General features: G+C 40.9%; 1 pseudogene; it reads left to right on the top strand.

Moving 5' to 3' along the window:
* Positions 1-792: 792 nt before the first annotated feature.
* LOC129683869 (60S ribosomal protein L27a-like) lies at positions 793-1,232 on the top strand (annotated as a pseudogene).
* The last annotated feature ends 17,945 nt before the right edge of the window (positions 1,233-19,177 follow it).

Raw genomic sequence — 19,177 nt, 5'->3', positions numbered from 1 at the left:
GGGCAGTTAAGCTCATACTTTATAAACTCCGTTTCACTTAATTAAAACTGCACTCAAGAGTTGATTGGGAGGAAACTTGGGAAAGAAGCAGAGAGCAAATCTAGTTTTTTGGTTGTCATCCTAACACCGAGTTTCCTGTCTACAGAACTGTCCAACAGTGATCTGGGTGTCAGAGATCTTCAGAGGTTACTGGAGAGGACCTTGAGTATGGTCCTGAGTAACATCTTAGTATATTTTTGCCAGCGTCTACACACATGGCAGAGGGCATTCTCAGATAATTCCTACTGAATGAAACATTTGTAGAAGTAAGGATCATGGTGTCATTTGGGAAGGGCCTTGATGACTGTGGTTAGTGACTGATCTCTTGTGGTGGTCCTCAAAATGAAATATGCCAGCTGTGTCACACAGTCTAAGATTCTTTTGTTTAGAAGCCATCAGAAGACCAGCAAGACGGCTCCATGGTAGAAGCATTGTTGCACAGCCTGATGACCTGAGTTCGATTACCTGAACTGGTGATGCGGAAGAGAACCGACTTCAGGGTGTTGTCTTCTGACCTTCATGTGTGAACTGTGTGCCTGCACTCACACACACCCTCTACACAACAATAATAAATTAAACTAAATAACTCCTCAGAGACTTAGAATCCAACTGAGAGAACTCTTCCCATTCTAAAATCCCAAAGTTCCACCAGGCTCTTCCACAGAAGATAATATTTTTGGATAAAATGCATTAACACTTTAAAAATATTCGGAGACTTTGCAGGTTCCTCCCTCTTTCCTTTCTGCTGCCACCATGCCATCCAGACTGAGGAAGACACAGAAACTCCCGGGCCACGTAAGCCACAGTCACGGCCGCATCGGTAACCACCGCAAACACCCGGGAGGCCTCGGGAATGCTGGAGGCATGCATCACCACAGGATCAACTTCTACAAATATCATCCAGGTGACTTTGGGAAAGCTGGTATGAGGCATTACCACTTAAAGAGGAACCAGAGCTTCTGCCCAACTGTCAACCTGGATGAATTGTGGTCAGTGAGAAGACATGGGTCAATACTGCGAAAAACAAGACTGGGGCTGCTCCCATCACTGATGTTGTGCGATCGGGCTACTACAAAGTTCTGGGGAAGGGCAGGCTCCCTAAGCAGCCTGTCATTGTGAAGGCCAGATTCTTCAGCAGAAGAACTGAAGAGAAGAATAAGGGTGTTGGAGGTGCCTGTGTCCTGGTGGCTTAAAGCCACCCAGGAGGTTAATTAAATGCTATTAAAAAAAAAAAATTCAGCCCTTCAAAGGAAATGCCTAGGACTGGAACAAAATATAAAACTCGAAACCAAAAACATGTGTACAAGGCTTATACCAAAGTAGTCCTGACTACAGGTATTAAAGACCATCAGCTGTGGTTCCTTTGAGAAAGGGCATTAGATACATTAACCAAAATCTAATAGGAGCTTATGCCCTGAGTACTTCTCAAGACATCTCCTTGGAGAAATTAAAACCCATATGAAGGCATAACTTCAGAACTATGCTCCTCATGTGATCTGAGACCACAACCCTAGAAATGAGCATGAAACTCGTCACGAACAGGGAGATGGTTAATCTTGCCCATCAACTTGATTTGGGCTGAGAAATGACTACATTAATAAAGCCCTTCTGGGTGTGTATGAGAACATTCCACAGGGATCGGCATGTCAGACAACAGCTGGGGGGGTGGAAGAACTGACTGTCAGCAACATTCTCCAACAGCTGGGACAAGACAAGGAAAAACCAACCAATTCCTCAGAATGAGGAGTGTGCCACTGCGGCACTACCCATGCCCACCATGTCCTCAGCCTTTCCACCTGGACGTACACCAGCCCTCTCCAGGGAGCTTAGGGACCCTCAGCCTCAACCTGGAGCTTTGCCATTGGTCCTTCTTGTTCTGAGGTTTCCAGATTGTTGGAATGAGAAGCTACTGGTTTCCCTGGCTTTCTAGCTTGCAGAAAAACTATTTAGACTCCAATCATGTAGCCCAATCCCCTTTGAAATTACATGTACACTCTGTTGCTTATATTCCTCCAGAGAACTGAATGATACAAAGTTGGTAGAACATATTAAATTATAAAAGAATTAACACAAAATATTTTGGGGGACACTTTTGATGTTCCACTCAAGGCACATGGACCATCTTTTAAAAAAAAAATACAATGTGCTTGCTAAAGATATAACAACAAAAAGAAAAAACACAGAGAAAATGAATCACTTGAAGGAGAGCAAAGAGTCAGGAAAATTAGCACACAAGAGTCTTGAGATAATTGAAAATAAAGTTAAAAGAGCAATATAAGTGAACTGAAAGAGAAAAAGAAGAAATATGCTATTAAGAGAAGAAAGAAGCATTTGACTGAAACAGTACTCACGGTACTACAAAGCCTCTACTTCATAATGGATCCAGATTGAAACTACAGATAGGTAGGTCTGAGCACGTTTCCATTGCTTTACTCCAGAGTGAATTACTTGCACGGATTTCAGAAACTCAATTGTGTGAATCTCACTGAATTGGATAGAAAGCCACTTGATTGGATCTAGAGATGGGTCAGTGATTAAGAGCACTTGCTGCTCTTCAAAAGACCTGGATTTAATTCCCAACATTCACACGGTGCTTTGTAATCATCTGTAACTCCAGTTCCAAGGAACCCAATGTTCTCTTCTAGCTCCCATACTCCCCCCAACACCTGTGTTACAAGACACACATGCTGGCAAAGCACCCAGGCACATACAATACAATATTTAGGAAGCTACTTGATGGATTTAATTAGATTGCAAATGTGTAAACTTTTTGCGATGGCTTGAATGAGATGCCCCATTTTAAGTTTCAGGTATTTGAAAAGCTGGTCCCCAGCCTTGGGAAGGATGCTTGGCTGCTTGGGAAGGATTAGGAGGTGGGCTTTGTTGGAGGTGTGTCAATAAGGTAAGCTTAAGACCTGCCATCCCCAGTGCATTCTCTCTGCTCTCTGTGTGTGGATCAGAATGTGAGCTCTGATCTGCTGCTCCAGTGCCATGCCTGCCTGCTGCTATGTTCCTCACCCTGGTGGTGACAGGCTCCGGCTTTCTAGAACTGTAAGTTCTAAATATACCCATCCTTCTATAAATTTCCTTGGTCATGATCTTTTCTCATAGCAACAGAAAAGCAAAATTCCAGGCCAATCACAGACCCTGTCTCAAACGACAGAAGAAAGTCACCTGAGGTGCCAGCAGCAGAGGTTTCCTCTGACTTCCACACGTACATCATGCATGTGTATAGGCCCTGCATGAGTGTACACACATGAAAACGAGTTCAAAACTAAATACAGTTCAATGGCTGCACAGTATTTCCTCGCGGCTGTAACAGTCATTTAATGATTCTTATTACTGTATATTTGGATTGTTCCTGTATTTTTCATTGCTAATAGCCCTGCAACAAGTAATTGTGTTCTTAAGGTTGTATTTATGACTTTTTAACATCAAGAGACAAAGCTTTACAAGTCTTGTAGTCAATTTGTATTTCATTTATATTCAGCTAAATTTATCAGGCATTCATTATATGCAAGGTAGCTTTTGTCCATATGCTTATAGTTTTTTCTCTACTTATCAAAATCATCACATGAACTCTAGAAAATCTGGTGTATGTGTGTGTATGTATGTGTGTATGTGCACAAGCATGACACATATGTGTCTGAGTGTTTGTGTAAAGAAAAAAATAAAAAGAATAAGCACCAGAGAATTCCACTATCATTTATATTTGTCTTAAAAAAAGCCACAACAAAAAAAGCAATTTGAAGTTTTGCTCGATACTTAAAATGTTCATGAATCATGTTTACTACTTGAGTGCAATGGCAATAGAATGTTGGTATTGCATTTGATAGACATATCAATGCATTTGATAGACAGAGTATATCTGTGCTAAACCAGTAAGAAAAATGAAATAACCCCCTTGTCAGACTTGCTTCCAATTCTAATTCTGGATTTGAGGAAACTTTGTACCCACATTTGAAAATTGTATTGAATGACTTAAGTGTTCAATGAACCAATGAATACACATCTAAAACAGCATCTTCACAAACACCAGCTCTTTACTTCGTTTTTCAACTAAGAAAACAGCAGTTCTGTGATCAAACAAACTTGAGTAGAAATTCCCTCAACACAACTCTGAAAAGGCTAGATTACGTTCCACCTTGCCTCTGGGTTTCTCATCTGTCTTGTGCACATACAGAAACTACATTGCTTGTCTGTTCAGGTTCTGCAAAAGCAGGTAAAAAATTTAATGTACTGAAATTTAGAAAGAAAGGAAGACATGTAAACAGGAAAGGGGAGAGAGAAATCAAAGGCAGCAGTCCCTCCTGTTAAATTCTTGGTTTTAGTTCTCATTCTGGTGCAGAACTCTACCTGCAGGGCCACTGTTCTAATCTCTGTTACTATGACCAAAAGAAATGTGGGAATGAAAGGGTTTATTTGGGTTATACATCCATGTTCCAACCCATCCCTGAGGGACAGAGATAGGAACCATATAGAAATGTTGCTCACTGGCTTGCTCACTGGCTTGCTCACTCTTGGTTGGCTTTCTCACACAACCTGGGACCACCTGCCCAGGGCTCACACTACCCACAATGGGCTGGGCCTTCTCACATCAACCCACAATCAAGAAAATTCCCCACAGAGAAAGCCACGAGCCAATCTGATGGAGGTAATAGCCACCCTCAGTTGAGACTCGCTTGGATAACTCTGAGCTGTGTCAAACTGAGGCACTATCTGTAGTGTGTTTGTACTCTGAATAATCCTAGGGGTACCATTCACATAGAGTCCTGATTGTGAACTAAGCATTTCAATTCAACAATGCAACAGACAGCAATGACTTCAGAAAACACAAACGACAATAGCTTATTGTATAAAGGAAGTCTTTTCTAAAGAAACAAAAGTGGTAATCGTGTGGACAGTTCAGGAAAATGAAACACTGCTTTGGAGGGAAGCATTCATATAGGGCACCAGGCCAGGCTGGAACCATCTCCATGGTTTTAAAAGTTTATTATCAAAAGTGAAGCAATGAATGAGGAAACCAGAAATCACTGCAACTTAAAACCTACGTAATTTCCTAAACAATGTCAATGGTGAGGAAGAGGAAGCTCAGAACGAAAACAGGAAAAACCACAAGCTGGTTTTCACTTTCCACAGTTTTTCTTGAGCTTTCAGTTTTCCTGTCACTTGAGCTTTCAAACTGGTGGCCTAAACAAACCAGCAGAGAATACAAGAAACCAGAGAGATAGGCCCTGACATCATATCTGCCAGCCTGAGCAAGCCTGTGGAAAGTCGGGCTTGCTACGACAAGAACGATGCTTGGACCACTTTCTTAATGATAGCAGCTTCCCCTGTCTCCCTTAGCTCCCTTCCTGAGGCCAGTGTGATGGGAGTTGTCACTGTATGCCTAATTCTAGACATAATGTATGGCACATGGTATTTGTGGGTGCTTCTATTCATTGAATTTTGCCAAATTCTTGTCCTGTGGAGTCTTTCTGCACCTTGAGATGCTACCGGAACTTCCTGGACAGTAACTCAATGGAAAGTATGGGGCTGGGAATCTATGCAAATCCAGGTGTTGAGCCCCAGCTCCAAGTTCTATGAAAGCAGAACTTTATGAACACTGCAAAGCATGTTTACTGACTAGGCACCAAAGGATGACATGCTGATTTAATTTGCTCTATAAGGCATTTCTATATTATGCTTTTCCTTCTGAAAAAATGAAGTATACCATGAGTGAAGATTATCTGATACAGTGCACAGAGCACAACAAAACCTCCAAAAAAGTATAGCAAGTGTAAAGCAGCCATTTACCATCACTGAGCTGGGAGCCGAGATGCCCAAGTTTACAAATATTGACACTATCTCTTCCAGTTGTGTGATCTTCCGAAGACCACAATCCTATGTCATGGTTTCCTTATCCCTAAAATGAGACTAGTGAGAGCACTGTTGTGAAGAAATTATGAAAAATCAGTAAATTTACATAAACACAGACTAAGAACTTGAAACACATAAGCAAAAGTCTTAGCATCATGACAGCTACCATGTGAATAGGACATTTTACCTCTCATCAACCTGTTGGGAAGCTTACACAAGGCAGTCATAAAAGCACTCAAAAGTTATTGCTGTTGTTCTTGGGTGCACAGCAGAACTTGATGGTAAGACCCTGTTGCTGAAGACACTACACACTTTGATCACAACACAGAAAAGTCAATGTTGGTACTGACCAGAAAGCTTTTTCCCTACTGGCCAGCTTTCATAGTACTGGAAAGCGCTATGTAAGCTCCTGGGGAGGGGGAGTAATCAATAGTCTTTCCCAACTCTGAAGCCTGTGGGCTATAATAATATATTCCTTGTCGTGGCCAACAAATGCCCATGCATATAATAGTGGCATGAATGTTGTGATGGCAACCAACAACCTTCTGATTGACCTTCAGGCCCACTCCACAGGAGGACATGCATGCCTGGTACTGTAAATCTTGCCAAGAATCCCCAGCCAGGGAGTTCACAGCCCCCAGGGGTGAACTTACTATTATTATTTTGCTAAATAGACATAGACTCAAACTGACCTCTAAATTCTTACTTCTGCAGTCAGACCTCATCAGATGAGTTTCTTTGTACAGTAGATGGAGATTAACACAGAAACTTACAACTGGTCAAAACACAGACAAGTATCAGTAGGATGCTCAGCCATAGATGAGACATTTGTATCACCATTACCCAACAAGGCTCAGGTACCATTGTAGAAGAAAGAACAGAAAGATTATAGGAACCAGAGGTCTGAAAGGATTAGAATGAAACAGCATCTTCTGTACATAACAGAACCACTGAAATCACAAAACTCACAGCAACCATGTTTGCCTGCACAAGACTGATATCAACATTCTAACACAGAGATGGGAAGGGTGCATGAGCCCCACCTCTAACTGAGGAGCTACTGACAGCCAATAGCTCCTAGGGAAGGAAGAGATAGGTTTCTTTAGGGATGTGGCTCCTGATAAGTGAATCACACTTATGTGGGAAGCCCTATTGTCTTGAATATATAAGTAGCACAAACCCGACTTGGAGGTTTAATTAAAAAAAAAAGGAGAGGACACAAAGTTGGAGGGGGTGGAGAGGAAGAGGCTAATCTTGGAGGAGTTGGGAGTGGGTCTTGGAGGTGTAGGAAAAGGAGCTGTAGATGAATGAATATGATGAAAATACATATATGCTTGTATGAAATTCTCAAATAAAATATATTTTAAGTACACTTAGGTACTAAGTGTTAGGTAATACTTTAGTAATTATTCTTATTATGATTATCAGTGTTTACTATGCTGGACAGGAGTTGGGAATATAGCTCCATGGCTGGCCATGTGCTTCACATGCAGGAGGCCCTGGGCTGGCTCCACAGTAGTACCCCAAAAAGAAAAAGTACCAGAAAAATTACCTGACTGTACCTGACTATCCTACAGCATATGACAGAGTTCTACATTTCTCATTTAGTGTTTCTGATTTAGTGTTAACAATTAGATGCTATTAAGAGTTGACTAAAACAGGATTTTCACACATGGGTGACAAAAACCTGAACTGAAAAGGGTTACAGGAGCACAATTAAAGAAAACACCAAATAAATTAGCCTTTTAAGAAATGTCTTACTTTACAACTTCGCATCTATTTGAAATACAGATTATCTGATTTACTGTCTTGTCATCTGAGACAGTTAAAGATATATTTATTTCCTTCAAAGTGAGTTGGGTCAGTTGCCTGGTATACAGCTAAACTGAATGCTGGTATTTTGGAACAGTATCTGTTGACATGAATATATTCGGCACCACTGGGAATTTAAACCGACAGAGAGGGTGTCATGATCCTTCAGGCTCCAGATGACACTGTTACTGTGGAAGAGGGTTGCTAAAACATTTCATAAATGTTTTCATTTCCGTGCTGAACACATGTGGCCATGTGAGTGTTTGGTTAGTGATGGCAGAGATTAGAGTACATGCTAACAACCCTCCTTAATAAGGCACATAGGGGTGGCTTAAGACAAGGAGACAAGGAGCATGAGAATTGTGCAAGATATTCAGCAAGCTGTGTATAACTTTTATTTACCCTCTAGCTGTCTTATTGACATGACTCTGGGGGAAAAAAAATCTTCCTCTTTTCACTCCACACCCAGGAACGTATCTGAATATTATGCCCAACCTAGAAGACAGTGGTTTACATTTGCAAGCTTGATTCATCTCTTGTTCAAATTTTATAGTCTAGAAATTTCCCTGCTGATTCATTTAAACTAAAAATGTGAAATGTTGGAACGTGTTTCATCTGGGAAGAATATCCCTGCCTCTGGATCCTTTGGGACAGCATTTTCTTTTTCTAAGAAGTAACATGATGAGGCCCTCAGTGCTGAATGACCAGACTTTGTCACCTGGCCTTGGTTTCATGTTTTCATTGGGCCTTTCAGAGGTCAGGAGAAGCACTGGTTACTTCCATACTAATAAAAACCCAGACAGGAGAAAAGGTAAAATAAGGTTATAATATTTGTGGTATATTTTAAATATAAATAACATTTAAATGTTCCAATACACATTCAGTTCAATATAAGTGTTTCCCAATGATTAAGGGGATTTATTAAAGGATACAGTTTGAAAAAACAAAACAAAACTGGTTTTTAGGTCACAACAGAGGAAGCCTAATAATGACGCACAGAGTTCAAGTTGACAGCTGCAGTCTTTATAAAAACCTGCTGGCGCTTCTAAGGATGGCCTGAGGGTACTGAGCCCTCTGTGACAGTGAAGCCCAGGTCTGCGATCCTCCTGGGCTGTCATTTTATTTACTTCCTTGTTGCTGTGACAAAAGCAACTGAAGGTAGGAAGGTTTTTATTGTGATTTACAGTAATGTACATAATTCATCAGGAGGCTGCTGGTCCTAGGTCTAAAGTCCGGAAGCAGAGGGTGATTAATGCTGTACTCCGCTTGCTTGCTTCTTTCGTATTCAGTCTTTGGGTCCCAGCCTATGGAACGGTACCACCCACATTCCAGATGAGTCTTCCCACCTTAAACAATCCCTCAAGACTTCCTTAGAGGTTTGTGTCTTCAGTGATTCTAGATCCTGTCCAGTTGTTAATATTCATCACCAGTGTTCTTATCTTATGGCATTTGCCTGAAGGAATGTCCAGTTTATATGCAGAGCTATGGGGGCGGGGTGGGGCATGGCTGTGGATCAGTGGCCTAAAAGCCTGGGCTGAACTGGAGCTCTTTTATTTTTTCAAGCCACATTCTCTGAGTTTGATCAGTTGTTTTCAGTGAATAAAGTCAAATTCAGGGTAGACTTCATGGGCCTTCTGTGGGGCTTGGGGAAGACAAGGGATTTTGCAGAAATAAATGTGTACAAATGAGTACCTGTAGAGCAAGTCACTGGTGAGGGATTATATTCCATAAGAACTCGATCCTCAGGGAAGGGACAGCTGGCTCAGCAGGTTAAACATGGTTGCTGAGCCCAAGAACCTGAGCTGTTGGGTCCCCTCAAACAAGATGGAAGGAGAAAACCAGCTCCCACTAGGCGCCTTCTCCATAGCTGCACATTAGCTGACATGCCTGCCCACCCCCAATAGTCAAGTATGAAAAGGGAACTAGAGACTAACAAAGGGGAGGGACATGCTGGTCAAGGCTGCATCCAGAGCCACAACCTGCCCGTGAATGGTAGTTTCCAAGCCAGACGGAGGACTTCTGTGATTTTGTTCTCCAAGCTGACCGGTGCGAGACTGTTCACTTCCCCTGGTTGGATGCTCAGGGAGCCTTATGTCTCAGCATTTCCTAAGGCTGAGGCAGGAGTGGGATATTGGGAGGGGTAGCAGGAGCGAGCAATGGAACTTTGGCACATGGTAGTTGGTGGCAGCAAGGTAAAATTAAGGCCTGAGGAGTTCATTCAGCTGACCTTAAAATGATGTAAAGAGGAGCTCCATGAGTGACCTCTATGGAGAACCCACAGCAGGGTCTGAGGCTGCCTTAAAATGATGGCTTATTGGTTTGTTTGACTGGGGAGAGAAGTAGCCAGGAGGGAGGATGGTGGTATAGAGAATTTAGAACTAGGGCTCTAAATTCCAGAAGCCCTTTTTTCTCTGCCTCTCATTAGCACTGGTATCTATCTTAATTAACAAGGTTACGAACTTTTGATATATTATCAGTGCTCCAACACAAGTAATATTCCAGGGCCATTCCACTGGCTTTCCAGCAACTTCTGTTTCCCAAAAATATTATTCTCAAGTCTTTGAAGGCTGGGAGGCTGAGGCTCCTACAGAACCTGCTGTCTCTTGTGATCTCACCTTTCCATCCTCCCATGGGGTCCTTCCCTCACTCTCCCCTAAGGCGAAGTACCAACTGTTTTGCTTTCAGTGATTCCCTAGTCACTCATGAGGACTGCAGCCTTTCACTTTATCCATGTTTGTCAGTCTGTGTGTGCTGCTGCAACAGAGGACAACAAACTCATGGGCTTGAACAACTCTGGAGGTTGCAGGCCCAAGACCAAAGTGTGGATAGGGCTGTGAAGGAAAGGTCAGTCCCAAGTCCTTGTACTTGGCTTCTGGATGGTATCTTTTTCATGTCTTCAGACAGACTTCCTGATGTGTTAGTACCTAAACTTCCTCTTCTTATAGGACACACCTGGATCAGAGCTTGACTTACTGATCTTATTTTATTACACTTGTAAAGATCTTCTTTCCAAGCGAGGCAGGCTGCCTTATGCCAGTAATGCCCGACCAGGACCCACACAAAGAAACTCTCAAAACAGCAATAAAAAACTCCACCCTTCAAAACCCATAAAATCAGAAAACAAAACAAAACAAATTACTTTACCCCAAATAGTATAGTCATATTTGGAGGTACCAGGGGTCAGGACTTCAATACTTACATTTTGATGGCAAGGGATACAATGTAGCCACACAGCTTAATACGACTCCCTGGTTCCTTATGAAACACTGTCCTATTAACTTATGTACATTTGCTCATTTAGTTATTACTTTTTAAGGTTTCTCTCTACTTAAGTATCAACCCCAGCAGTTCTGAGCTTATTGCCTGGAGACTAGCAGGCCCTTGATGAATAGTCATGGATGGATGCATGCATATTGTGAAGTCATTACAAATCTCACACACACACACAGCAGAGGAAAATGTTTATATTGCTAAGAAAGCAAGACAGAGAAACTATATACGTAGCACTGTTTTATTTTAAATTAATCACTGAAACATTTTATTAAAGCTTAGAGAAGTATGCTATAAAATGCTAAAAGCAGGAGTCTCTTGGGATAAGGTTTTGCTGTATTCTCGTCTTTATGTGCATGTCTTAACTTCTTTACAGTTAACACACACATATATATTTACTGCTATAAGAAGCTAAATATAGTAAGTACTATTAAGCTTTAATAGGAGATACCTTGTTATCTTCTAATTGGCTATCACACATTTTCTTTCTCTCTTTCGGTGGAGAATGGCACAATGACAGCATGTGGCTGATGTCTTGAAACCCAGTGGCAAAATCTAGATGTGTAGTGTCCTGAGTCCTGATTCTTCTTCAGCAATGGGGGATGATCGGAACATTAGGACAAACAATAGTTCTGTTCTCTGGCCCGGACTGGAATTTGGGTTTGTTTTTTTTTTTTTTTGGCCAAAGGTTTGGAAATGTCAGAAACACCTCCAGGGTGTGCTTAGCCCTTTGTTTTCTTTTACAAGTAGGCCGGACAAGGTCCATACTCTCTCACATAGTTCTGGCAGGTGCCTGGACGGATGGAAGGAAATGAATTCAGAGACACTGCCAGAGCCACCACACTTAGGAAGTCCCTCAAACACTTAGGAACCAGGATAACGGTTTCAGTCAACTTTATTTTCTTTACAATATCACATGTACGCATACTGTGCATCCTGATCACTCTCACCTCCCACCTACCTACCACTCTGGTAGACTCCCTGCTCCCCACAATCTTTCTCTCACATCTGTGTCTATTTTGTGTAAGGCATCATTTTTAAAAATAAAGCGTGAGAAACTATAATGAACAAGATAAAAAAATAATAATAAACGTGAGAACTGCTGAATAGCCTTTGCTTCAGGTTGCATTAATGGTTCCAAAAAACATTCTTCCAGCCCACAGCTTGAAGGTGAGGACCCACCACTCACCCAAATCATACATAACTTCTTAATTACAATTAATTGATTTTGCGCCTGAGAACTAGCATTGCTTACTTTCTGCTTAGCTTTCTTTGGTCAAGCTTAATTATGAAACTAGTTGGAATGTGTATTTTTCTAACCATGTTTATTCCTTTTACCCATGTAAGATAGCCAGTTCCAATGCTAACTCATCACGGCTCTCACCCCACGGTGAACTCTGAGGGACAGATTTCTCCATTTCTTTTATAGAAACAAAATGCCAGCAAAGCACCATTTCTGATTCAGAGGAGCGTTAAGCAGAGTTGACAGATGTTGCAGGCTCTTCCCACCACTTCTGGAGAAGGGCACAGAGACCTTGCATACCTTGTAGAAACACACAAGTATGGTAGCACGGTACCCTCATTCTACTACTTTTCTATGTAATGAGTTTAAGATGGCTCTGGCCCAGGAGAGGTTTGCCTGAGAATCTGACCTATAACCACGACAGATGACTATCATGGATATTAGTTCACCCTCGTGTAAAGCACTACACAGTGTATGCCTACACGGCAGTTGCTAGTTAAAAGCAGCAATGATAATCTCATTTAGGACACTGTCTTCTGTAATGATTTTTTCCTGTGTAGGAGTCCTCATTTGCTCAAACCGTAGATCCTAGGTTGTTCTATGGAAAGAATTACCAGAAATATGTAAGGTTCTTAGTGTGTAAGTCCGAAGGGTTTTTTCCTCTATTAGTGTTTTCAGTTTGATTCAGTGTGTGTGTGGAGACATTATAAAATGGAATTAACTGATGGCAAATATTCCTGAAGACACCTGCAAACTCAGGTTCTTTCTTTCTACTTAAAAGGCTACACAAAAATAAAACAAACAAAATCAAAGGTGGTACATGCATGTAATCCCATCACTGGAGAGGCTAAGCAGTGAGTTTGGCCACACTTTCTCAAAACAAACACAAATAAAACCCTAAAGGCCACAGGGACAAGGCTTCTCTAGACACCAGACCAAGATCTGGCTCTAATAACTTCAGCTGAGCCATTGTAAAGTAGTGAAGAGACAAGATCTGTTGATCTGTTGACAACAGACAAGACTGTTAACCCTTTCAGGAACTGGCTTTGAGGGCTTTTCCCTACAATAAAACAATGAGGCCAACCACAGCTCCCTTCTTCCTCCATATTTTCAGACTGCTATCTTTACTGAGAACATGAAACATACTGGTATTATATATCAGTGTTCTGTAAGAAATCTGGTTGCTGTTGAGAAACCATGATGTGTATAGACAGTCCCAGGTCTCCAAACCTTTGCAAACTGGGTACTTGACTTCCTATGAAGAAGCCATCTTAGATATTCCAGCCCCAGAGTCATGGCATCGAAAAGAACTGGAGCTCTAAGCTCCAGTCAGAGCTGGTAAGCCATGTTGTCCATTTCCATTGCTGAATTGGTCCACTCCAGCTGACTCCTCAGTTTCCTGAGCAGTGATGTGTGTCCTGACTCACTTCCTGATGCCAAGTTATGAGATTATAAAATGATGGTTGTTTTAAAGAGATGCTATAGAAAAACAGAAGCTGGAAGCAGAGGCACAAAAGAGGATACGGGAAAAAATAAATGGCTTTAAATACTTCTCAACTTCTGATGTTGGTACATGCTATTCAGCTTTTTCATTCATTTATATTCTCAGTCAAAAGTGTATTAAGCAGGTATATACTTAGTGCTAAGGACATGTAAAAGGAACTGAAGACTTGTATTCTTAAATTTTGGTTTAACAGGGCTGTCAGACATGAAAGAAATTCCCATACAATGTGAGAGCATACTGCTCCACAGTTTGACTCTGCAGAATAACTCATTACCAGCAAGAGACAGAACCTGTCTTAAGGGAATGAGAGAAACACTGTAGGAAAAGCTCTGTTCCAGATAAACCCCAGAGAACAAGTATAGGTTGACCAGATGGCCAAGTTGAGCTGCTATCCTGGATTCCTGATTCTGGCTGTGAAGAATATGACAGAACTGGACTGGATACTTGAGTTTTTATTGTTCCCATGGTTTCAGTCTTTTTCTACTCCTCCCATGCAAAACATTTATTGAATAACCAGGATATTTTTTTCAGGGATTAATCTATTCCATCTGTGTGGGAAGGTATGTTGAAAGAAACAGGTCAGGGAAGAATGTTATCCTTTTCTACCTAAGCACCCCACTGATGCCATGTTACTAAACTTAGGGTCACAGTCTGTATCATAAAAAGTTTGACCACTCGTCCTTGAAAAGCCATTTAAACATGCAAGGTCACTCCACAGAAGAGTTCAAGGCCCTAGATCCAGGAAAATGCAATCTAGGTTGTTGGGGGTTGGAGACTGCTTTTCTTGAAAAATATGTGTTCTGTAGCAAGCATCTTCCAAGATAAGTTCCCTAGCCCCTGCATCCATCCAGGTCTCTGTGCAAATATCTTCTGGTAGCATGATTCTAATAGGACGTTAGGGAAGGTTTCATGCTGTGACAATAAAGATTATTTAGACAAGAAGGCAATAGAGCCATTATGAGATCCTGCCCTAAGTCTGAGCTGTGTTTCTAAAAAGACGAACTTGGCTAAAAAGACTTCTTCAAACTGTTCAGTGCTGTCAAGTTTAATGAGACTCCTCTCCCCCCTCCGGCATTGTCTTTCTAATGTCAGCTTATTTAAAGAGGCTGATGTCACAAAAGGCTTCTGGAAGAACCAGGAGGAAACTGTCAAATCATTGCAAGAAAATGGTTCTAATGTAAGAGAAACTTGTTTCATTTGGCCGAAGATTCCCTTTACTAAAGAAGTTTGGGGCTGTAATGATGGCTCAGCAGTTAGGAGCACACACTGTTCTGGTAGAGGATGCGTGTTTGGTTTCCAGCACTTATATCAAGCAACTCACAATCACCTATAATTCCAGTTCCAGGGATCCAACACCCTCTGGTGCCTTAATAGAAATTAAAAAAAAAAAAAAGAAATATATATATGGATGGAGAGATGGCTCAGCACTTATGAGCACTGGCTGCTCTTCTAGAGAGCCCATATTCAATTCCCAACATCCATGAGGCAGCTAACAACTATCTGTAACTCCACCCAGGGAATCCAAATGCCTTCTTATGGTCCTCAAGAGCATAGCATTGCACAAATGTCGACACGACACATACACATAAATTAAAGATATAACTATAAAGGGGGTTGACATATCTTCAAGTCCTAAGCTATCACACAAGAGAAATGAACAGTGAAGCAGGTGATGGAGGGATGAGATATTGACGCCATTGGGGTAAATAACAATTGAAACAGTTGTATCTGTCTTGTTCCAAAACAGATTTCCAAGTGAGTTTATTTCCTGACAAATAGAGAGGGTGGGCTCTCTCATGAAATACCCTGGGTACTGATCAAGTATTATTAGAGTCCTTGGAGCAAAGAGAAGAGTTGGATCTGATTTAAAAACCAGAACCCTGAACACTACTCTCTGTGTCTACTTAGATATCTGGAGAGGAGCTAGCAATAGGCTGAGAAAGACTTTAGATTTCTACAGCATTTAGAAAAGTGAAACCAAGCCAGATGTGGTGGCGCATGCTTGTAATCCCAGCACTCGGGGAGGCAGTGGCAGGCGGATCGCTTTGAATTCGAGGTCAGTCTGGTCTACAAAGGGAGTCCAGGATAGACAAGACTATACAGAGAAACCCTTCTTGAAAAACAAACAAACAAACAAACAAACAAACAAACAGGAAATCAGAAGCACATAGATCATATGATATGAAGAACAGTGGTGACCTAGGAAATTGCAGTCTCTCTTTTAAATGGAAGTTTTACTAGAAGCTGTCCACACAAAATACCCTAACATTAGGATCTCTATCACAGAAGGCATTTGGAGTCAGAGCTCACCTAGCTAATGTGCATTTTTCTTGATGGGATGACAAGCTGACACTGTTTTTTGGAGCACTATTTCAAATAAATTAGCATTCTCATCCTGTGTAATATGGGAGGAATGGTTGAGGAATGCAGACAGCTTATTAAGGTGTGCCTACCAGTACCACCAAATGCCAAAATTACTGAAAAACCAGATGATGATCATTTGAATTTAAGAACAAGAGAAGTCAAGTTGTTCTACATCATGCAGGGTATGGTAATAATTCTTTAACATTTCTGTTTACAGACTCTGAGAACATGATACTAACTGTAGATTCTCTACTTAGAAATAACACCCACAGAACCCTCTTCTATGAGTAGAATGTCATACTTTTCATTGCTGTGGCAAAATACTTGACACAATGCTTTAAAAGGAAAAGAGATTTAGTTTTCCTCAGTTTCAGGGGTTTTAATCCATAGTCCTGACTCTCATAATTCTGGGCCCATGATGACGCCCACATCATAACTGCAGAAGAATGTAGTAGAGCTATTCATCTCCTGACAAAATAGAAAGTGAATGGAAGGGCAGACAGAGGGAAAAGGAAGTAGAACAGAAGAAAAGGAGGGAACGGAGGAGCAGAGGGAGAGGTAGAAGAGCCCTACCTCTAGACTTACCCTTACCCAACAGAACCATCCAGGACAGGGTGTAGCCCCAAGGGCATGCCATAAGTGACTTCTTTCTTCCAGACAGAACCATGTCCTGAAGTTTCTATTACCTCCTTAGATAGTGCCACTGGCTGAGGAGGAGCCTTTATTACACGAGCTTTGTGGAATACTTCTCACCCAAGCCATTGCAACTAGTTATGATCCTCAGGATGAAAACCAATTAATCACATATAATATATAATATCTGACTGTCATATTTCTTGCTTTTAAGCCTGTTTTAATTTTATAGTTTAAACCTCAATCTCTGTCATGTTTCTGTTGTTGTTAGTTGGTTGGTTGACCCTGGGGATTTTATTGGATAGATTTTGGTCTTCTTAGCTTAAGAGAAGACTACGACAAAACTCCTTAAGTATATTTTTCTGACTATACTTACAAATGACTATGACATCACGCTCATTCTTGATTTAAGCTAATGATTTTCTAATGTTAGTTTCTTATGGACTGCAGCATAGAGTATGAGTTGCTTTTTAATTTCTATGGGTTTTTTTCTGTATTTATTATCTTTATATAATACTATGTTTTTTAACCTTCCTTGCAACTAAGTATAGCTATGTCAACTTTAAACTTTAAATGATATATAAGTACTATGCTATACAGATAGTCTGAAAAATCTCCTGTCTTCTTCTTTCCTTCGTGCTATGTGGCATAAAGATACAAAAGCTAGAGACTGTCTTCTCAGTTGAATAGGTAATCAGCGAAGAATGGATTTAGCTCAGATTCATATAAAAAAGTTTCTCTTACAGACTCAAACTTTCACCTGATATTTGTACAGAATTCCTATTCTGTTCACTATTTTATCACTCTCCAAGAAAGACAGGGAATTTTTAAAAAACTTAATGCTTTCTACTATTCCTTGAAAGTTAGATGTTTTCAAGTCTATTTTCATAGCAATGGGTCACAGAATTTTTGTTTACGCTTTAAATTATTTAACTTTTGAGATCCTGCATATCTATTTGTGTGTGTCTTCTGTTATGTGCTGGCACTATTTTGTAACTTGATCTTAGGCATGACTTCAAGTCAACAGGCAGCATCTAAAATGCTATGTAATGGTTTCTAGCACTTCAGACAATAGGATCTCCATAAAATGCAGTCACTGGGTCTTGAGGGTTTAGCTAGACATTGGTGAGAGAAATAAAGCTTCATTGTACAATCTCACTCCATTGTGGTTTCTCACATTTTAATGTATTGTTCATTTTTTTTTGTCATCAATGCTTAAGTAAATACTTTAAACTGAATTAAATTAAAAATTAATCCCCTCCACTCCCTTGCCTTTTGAAGTAACCTTTTCTTCCCTTTAAAAGGCTAATACTCCCTTGGGTCCTTTTTGTGGTCTTATATGTGGCTAGAGGGTTTGCAAAGGTCTATACTTTATACAAATACATTGTATTTCCTTAATTTCTGTTTACTCTTCCTCAAAAGTTGTTGCCATTTCTTTTAACTGCTTGGAAAGAATAACCAAAGTTACTTCCACTTTCTTGATATAGTGTTTAAAGTTGAGCTTCATACATTTTTTTCAAATATCTTTTCAATTTACTCACATTTGAGGGAAGAGACATTAGTCTTCTTATCTGTGGCTTCTGCCTCCATGGATTCAACGAGCAGTAGACTGACAATATTTGAAATAACTTGCACATCTGCCAAGCATGTACATCTTTCTTGTCATTGTTCTATAAATAATACAACATAGCACTTAAACATATGGCCCTGACATTCTATTAGGTGTTATAGGTAACTCTGGAGATTTGAAATACATGGGAAAATGCACACGGGTAGCTTATACGTAAATACTGTGCTGTATCATATAAAGGCTTCAGCTTCCTCTAATTGTGGTATCCGTAGAGGATCCTGAAGCCAATTCTTTACCAATATTGAGGTGTAGTGGTGTCTTAGCTAGAGCTACTATTAGGGCTTCTTAGTTAGGGCTGTGACCAAAAACAACTGTTTTTCATGGAAGGAAGTCAGGACACTTTATCATGGAAGGAAGTCAGGACAGGAACTCAAACAGGGCAGGAACGTGGAGGCAGGAGCTAATACAGAGGCCAAGGAGGGGTGATGCTCCTTATGCCTTGCTCAGCCTGCTTTCTTATAGAACCCAGGACCTCAAGCTCAGGGATGGCACCACCCACAATGAGCTGGACACTCCATCACTAATTAAGAAACTGCCTTGCAGGCTTGCCTATAGCCTCATCTTATGCAGGCATTTTCTCAAAGGAGACCCCCTCTTCCCAGACGACTTCACCTTGTGTCAAGTTGACATAAAACTAGCTAGTAAAATGGCATTTGGTCTTCATTAAATATAACATGATTTCTGGGAGGTACAGACTTCTACTCATCCTTCCCTGTTTCCACAGGCTATTTTCCAAACTGTAACCTATAGGAAAACAGGAGTCATGAAGTGAATGTTCCCAAAAGTTCCCCACCAGAAATGGCTCCATGCCACATAGGTCTTT

This window comes from Psammomys obesus, unplaced genomic scaffold (genome assembly GCF_907164565.1).
Source record: "Psammomys obesus unplaced genomic scaffold, mPsaObe1.curated_primary_1811, whole genome shotgun sequence".
Taxonomy (NCBI): Eukaryota; Metazoa; Chordata; class Mammalia; order Rodentia; family Muridae; genus Psammomys; species Psammomys obesus.
This window is presented reverse-complemented; position numbering and strand designations above follow the sequence as displayed.